This window comes from Triticum aestivum, chromosome 4B, assembly GCF_018294505.1.
Source record: "Triticum aestivum cultivar Chinese Spring chromosome 4B, IWGSC CS RefSeq v2.1, whole genome shotgun sequence".
Taxonomy (NCBI): Eukaryota; Viridiplantae; Streptophyta; class Magnoliopsida; order Poales; family Poaceae; genus Triticum; species Triticum aestivum.
This window is the reverse complement of record NC_057804.1, coordinates 569,972,635-569,979,909: the sequence shown is the minus strand read 5'-3', so window position 1 is coordinate 569,979,909 and position 7,275 is coordinate 569,972,635.

The following is a 7,275-nucleotide window of genomic DNA, read 5'->3' as shown; positions in this document are numbered from 1 at the left end:
GGCGAGGCGGGTCCGGTGGCGACCGCGCCCTGTAGCGGCGCGCGCCCGAGGAACAGGAAGGGGGGGTACGGTGCAGGGAGCTGGGCCGACTAGGCCGGCCAGGCTGGTTGAGGTCTAGGGGGACAGGGGGGTCCTCTCTCTCTTCTGCTTTCCTTTTCTTTTCTTTTTTGAGCAGCAGTTGCATTTTTCTTTTTAGCCACTAATGACTTTGCAAAATTAAGCCACTAGCCAAAACAATTTCTAAGAATTATTGGGCACTGCCACAAAAAGATTTTGAGGCTTTTGAAAAAGTTTGCAACCTTCATAATTTAAAAGGCATTTAAACTATAGTTTTAGCCACTGTTTTAAAGTGGTTTAGGGCACTTAGACATTTGCAAAAATGTTGGTTCACTACCAATATTATTTATGGATTATTTGGCACATGAAGAACATTTCAGTTTTCATGTTTGAAAATTTTTGAATTTCACTCATAATTTGAATTTGAATTTGACTCTGATTTTTCATCAAGTGATAATTAGCTCAGTAAGCATGGTGACCTGGCACCATTAACAGGGGATTACTGTAGCATGACACTGGGGGCGTTACAAATCTCCTCCACTACAAGATATCTCGTCCCGAGATTTTAGCGGTGGAGTAAGGGTATCTTCGGGAGAACGGACCCTTATAGGGTAAATTATCTGGTGAAGAACTCAGGGAATGAGGCAGAAGTATCTCTCGAGTTGAAGCTTAATAAAACATCGAGAGCTAACTATGAAGGTACCAGGAGAAGTTTTAACGGGCAGGCAATCATTCGATTGCTAACCAAAAGGTGAAAGGGGTTCAGAGCAACAACGACAAGAATTATTGCGTCTGATACTAGAATAGATCACTAGGAAGGTGGCTCATGAGTTACATACGAAGGCAAGTGATAAAGGATACTTCGGAATCAAGGATGTACAGGAGTCAGGTTTCGATCATGTGGGACTGTGGGTTATGGGCCCACCATGTGGGTTAAAATTAGAAAGGGGGCCGACAACAAGGCATGTCAGATGATATATTGTCAGTATGTTGCCAACAACGTTGGTACCAAGGGCGAGGGACGAAGATAACTATTTTCCTGCTTGTTGAACAAGGCGGACCAATAGGCAAAGTTCTCGTCCATCGGTGGTTAACGTAATGTCACCAACAATAGTAACATGGTCTCACTGACAAGGTTGTACATCGGGGTGTTTTATAAGCAGGGAATTATTTATGATTATATCATATAGACCATAAGAAGGTTAAACAAACCAGTGGAAAGGAAAAGTGGTTATTAGTTTAACCAGACCAGTGGAAAGGAAAAGGTGCTTATACCAAAGTATTAGAGTATATGCTTCCCAAGAACAAACATAGCATGATATACAAGACAGGACATCAAGTACTTATCCATTTAGTTAATGGGGCAAGGAGAATCATGATGTTTACCCACACAGCGGTGTTCGGATAATTGATCAAGAAACATTTAGCATTGCGCCTCCAATGTTCTTAATGATGTTTGGAGTAACACAGTCATACTATGGATAGCATTGACAAGGTCATCAGGGAAAGGTCAGACTTTGGAAACACAAGGTTCCTTCGGGAATTTTTAGAACATCTCATAAATTTTACCAGGAAAAGAAGAGGATGTGGCCGACGGATTCAACAACAATCCATCGACATGTCACAAAGCATGTATTTCCAAAATTTTATATGAAAAAGTTTGTTTGGGGGGGAGACAAGAATGTTGTCGATGATAACACAAATCATCAAGGGGCAAGGATGGTATTTCTCACCATGAATTCGACTGATATCTTGGAAGAGCTCAGAATGTTGATGATGATCACGACACAATTATCGAGAGGCTCTATGAAGATACCATCGAGGAGCGATGACATCAAGCAACAGGAAGGATGAAGCGAAAGGCTATTGGAACCACGGATACGACACAAGCTCGAAATCAAGCTTCTTGTTCAGGTGAAATGACAAGATGAAGAAGAGCGACGTATGCTTAGCTCGTCATCAAAAATTGTGCTCCGAGGAGGACCAGGTGGCACAGTTAAATTTTAGCACGATAATGATATAGCCAAACAGGCTAGGAATGACGTGTGGTGGTATCTAACTCCCCAGCAACAAAGTACTAGGAGTGTTGTATCACCGAGCGGAATCGATTCATTGTTCAGTGGTCTCGGTTGACGACAACCCAGATGTCATGGAGTTACTATGACATGGGAAAATACCACTCCATCCAAAAGTTCATAGGGCGCAGTACAATAGAATGATATCCTCGAGACAGTAGGGGGTAATACTCGAGATAGTTTAGTATAGGGATTGGACAAGCATATTGATCCGCAGAACAAGTGCTTTAACTTGCCCGCGGCATGGGATCAAAGAAGAACAATCACGGTCCGGACCACGATTGCAAAGAATCAATTTACAGATGCAAGATGAGCTTATACCAAGGGACCATTTGATTATAAGAGAAGCTTCCATGATAAGATCTACATCGTGTCTATGGGCATGAACACAAAGTTCAAGGTCGACTCCCACTTCTTCAATGCATAACCTCTCATTTACTTCTCGCTTTTGACGAAGTTGAAGTGTAGAAATTTTTATCCGGCGTAACAACAGTAGAGTATGACCCATAGAAATTTACGGGTTCACACAAATTAGGGAAAACATTAGGTTCAACCCATAGGGGCATCTTGGGAACATATACCACAACTCCACGAGTAAAATAACACAAGCTCAAAGGCAGAGCATGGTTGAGAAGGCAGAGGATACAATTAACAAAGGCATTATGTATCTGAGGAAAGGCTCAAAAGGTTATTGAATATGAAGGACATTGTCAGATAAAATCCAACAAAGGATCTGGCGGTCCACATAGGATCTGATGTGAGTATCGGTACTCAAGCAGAAGAAGAAAGAATGCAAAGTCTTCGGATTGTAGAAATATCTGAATAATTCGATGCTTAAATGCAAAGAAATCATGATTTCAAAAATATAAGATCAAAAGCAGACGCTCTGATCAAAAGATAAGTAAGTTGAATAGCCCTAGGGATAAAATTGACGGCAATTTGATTGGTCGAGAAACAACTCTTGGTCAAATGACGTCCAAGCCGGAAGGATGAATTCTATGATCCGACCGAGGATTACGAGCATCCACAACATATTGAATCAACGGACTCAAAAGGATAGTGACAAAGGATGCCAATAAGATTACTGGACTTATGGGATTATCCATAATGCAAGCAAGAAAAAAGAATCAAGAGTAATAGGCTGCAGAGGATTTTTGGAAGATCACATAGTATTTCCAAGTATTTTGGAAAGCATAAGAACAATTGGGAATGAACGGGTTCAGTGAATTATCCGTAGTGCAAAAATAAACCGCAAAGCAGAAGGCACAGAGGATTCTCGGAACAACGGAGAGTGTTAGGGGTAACTTGTAACAACAAGAGCAACTGGGGATGAATATACAAATGGCAAGGATGTTATCCATGGGGACTTATCGGTGGTCAGGAACTGCAAAGCGGTGGGCATAGGGTCTCAGGAAACATCGAGGAGTATCCGCAGAATCTTCTGGCGAAGCAAGCGATCATTTGTAATGTCGGGGCTCTCCGGGAGGAAGTGGGTACGAGAACATAAGTGTCAGCGTTAGTAAATCCATTTTAACCCGAATAGAAGAGAGTTCAGAGTCCCAGAGTATAGACAAGTAGTAAAAGATCCTAACACCACCCAATGGCGACGTGGGCCCGTAAGACACACAACCATGTTAGTAAAAGTTTTGTAGTGACTAGACTCGACTTCGGCCAAGGAGTTGGAAAGGGGGCTACGTACATGCAGTCGGCTCTGATACCAACTTGTGACGCCCTCGATTCAATCGTACACTAATCATACACGCAAATGTGTACGATCAAGATCAAGGACTCACGGGAAGATATCACAACACAACTCTAGACACAAATTAAAATAATACAACCTTTATATTACAAGCCAGGGGCCTCGAGGGATCGAATACATAAGCTCGAATACACCAGAGTCAGCGGAAGCAACAATATCTGAGTACAGACATAAGTTAGACAAGTTTGCCTTAAGAAGGCTAGCACAAAAGCATCTATGATCGAAAAGGCAAGGCCTCCTGCCTGGGAGCCTCCTAACTACTCCTGATCATTAGCGGTCTCCACGTAGTAGTAGGCACCGGCGGTGGCATCTGGCTCCTGGGCTCCGACATCTGGTTGCATCAACCGAAAAGAAGAAAGGGGGAAAAAGGGGGAGCAAAGCAACCGTGAGTACTCATCCAAAGTACTCGCAAGCAAGGATCTACACTACATATGCAACTTTATCAAAGAAAGGCTGTATATGTGGACTGGGCTGCAGAAATGCCAGAGTAGAGAGAAGGCCTAGTCCTATCGAAGACTAGCATCTTCTGGAAACCACCATCTTGCAGCAAACAAGAGGGAGTAGAGTAGCATAAAGTAAAGTAGTAGTAGTAGTATCAACATCGGCCAGAGATCCTTTCTCGACTCCCTGCGAGAAAGAAATCCCAGAGCCGTACTATCCATTTCTCATATCCAAAACTCATCACCATCCAATTCTCATCACAAGTATCCAGTTCTAGTTGTATCGATTGGGATACAACTCCAAGTGTCCGTTACCGTATGATAGGCTATCGATAGATGTTTTCTTCCTTGCAGGGGTGCACCAACTTACCCACCATGCTTGATTAACTCCGGTCAGACACACTTTCCTGGGTCATGCCCGGCCTTGGCCAAACAATACGCCGCAACCCGACCTAGGCTTAATAGAGAGGTCAGCACGCCGGACTAAACCTATGCCCCCAGGGGTCATGGGCCATCTCCCCAGAAACTCCTGCACGTTGCATACACGGCCGGTGAGCAGACCTAGCCTCCCTTATACAAGTGAAGGCGTAACCAGTCCAACCCGGCGCGCGCCGCTCAGTCGCTGACGCCTATTAAGCTTCGGCTGATGCATACGACACAGAACGTCCATACTATGCCCACGTGATGGTTAGTGCTATCAGGCCAGAGGCCCCTCGGATCAAATATCCAAATCGTAGTGGATTAGGAATGCGCGGTAACAAGCAGAGACTCACGAAAGATGTGACCCCGTTGCCCCATCTCGAGGACTAGCGGCAAGGGCTAAGAATGCCCAGCCACGCCTCGTAATTAACTCTCGGGCACCTTCCAGGTCAACCCGACTCCACATCACTCGCAATTATGCTCGCGCGGGTACCCCTCGGGGTCGACCCGTCTTTAGTAACATGGTTTAGTGTAAAGTCATAGTAATCATAGTAATTGTGTGTCTAAACATCAAGGGGAAAACCCGAGGAATCACCCCCGGTGAATTCCACTCGATGTAAACATCAAGGTGAACGTAAGAGGAATCACCCCCGAGGTTCACACTTGAGGGGTTGCACGGCAGACTCGTATCGGAAGTGGTTAAGGCGGAATCACCCTACCACGACCGAATAGCTACACCACAGGGTTAACATCAGAAGTGCTGTAGAGGTCTCACCCTCGGCACTCGATAGTAACCCAGCAGTGCCGAGCAACTAAGGGAAGGTGATGTGCGGTGTCGGGGCCTGGTCTTCGACCCCGTTGATCGGGTCTTCGATGATGAAGCAGGGGCAACAAGGACAAGGTGGGGGTCACTGATGGATCGCTAACCAACCTATACTAAGCAGTTTAGGATAAGCAGGTAAGGTAACAATAAGCAGGTTACAAAAGTAGGCTATACATCAGAATAGGTGCAAACAATAACAATAGCAAAATCTAATGCAAGCATGAGAGAAAGGAATGGGCGATATCGGGATGATCAAAGGGGGGGCTTGCCTGGTTGCTCTGGCAAGGAGGGGTCATCGTCGACGTAGACGATCACAGGGGCAGCATCGGTCTCGGAGTCTACCAGAGGGAAGAGGGGGAAGAAACAGTAAATATAAAGCAAACATAGCATCACAAAGCATAACGTGGCAAAAAGTTGTGTCAGGTGTGACCTAACGTATGGCTACATGATATAGGTGAAGGGGGAATTCAACCGGGAATGTTTTCCCGGTTCCGGAACTCAGACAGATGACAGGAGGGGAAATGATCCATGTTCAGATAGTTAGAGGCATCTGACAGGTAAACGAACCGCGTATTCGGATTCGCCTCGTCGTTCTGAGCAACTTTCATGTAGAAAACATTTTCATCGGAGTTACGGTTTAATTTCTATGAATTTTCAAAGTTCTAAACATTTTCTAGAATTAAATAAATTAACAGAAGGGTTTATTGCGTTAGCATGATGTCACAGTGACATCAGCAGTCAGCAGGGCAGCTGACTAGGTCAAACCAGGCTTGTGGGTCCCGTGGGACCCACATGTCAGCCTCTGTTAGTCTAAAAGTGTATTAAACTAAGTAATCTAGGTTAGTTAGATACTGGACCCCACCTGTCATAGACTAATTAGCTAAAGTTTAATTATTAAAACATTTTAGTTAGAGGAAATAAGCGGTGGGGCCCGCACGTCGGTGGCTGAGGCCTGCCCAGTCAGCAGTTGACCGAAGTCAACAGGACAGCCGGGCCCCAAGGGCCCACGGGTCAGCGACCGAGGGGGTGGCCCTAGCCGGCCAGGTCAGCGGTGGTGCCGGAGCTAGCTCCAGCGACCAAATCCGCGGCGGAGGGCGCGGCCGTGCATCGGGTTTCGCCGTCCGGCGGCCAAAATGGGCGCGGGCGGGCGTGTTCGAACGGGGAGAGTCCGTCGCGTCTTGTGGTGAGGTCGGTTGGGCTCGTGGCTGGTCGGAACTGCGCCGGCGACGAGTGGAGGTGGCGATGGGGTTCGGGCATTCGATGCAACGGAGCAGCAGCGCGCTAATGCGTGAACTAACGGGCGCGAGAGGTGCTACGCAACGCAACGAGCACGTTGGACTTCAGCCTGCGACCAAAAGGTCGTCGGAGTCACGCCGGCGACGTGCACGGGCCGCGGCGCGTTCGGGCGCCGTGGGAGAAGCAGCTAGCACGCGTGCGAGGACGGCCAAAGAGATGGGGGAGGAAAAGAGGCTCACCGAGTGGCTCACACGATGGCCCACGGGGGTTTAGTAGTTGCAGACTCGGGGCAGATCGAACGACGGCGTAGTTGTGGCCGCAGTTGGGGAAGAAGACGCGAGCGACGACGGTGGCGCTCCTCGGGCTCGACCCGGTGACGAGGAGGAAGAAGCAGTCCACCATGGACCTCCTGGACACCTCGGAGGAAGGAATGGGCGCCGGTGGCCGCGATGGAGCGCGGTG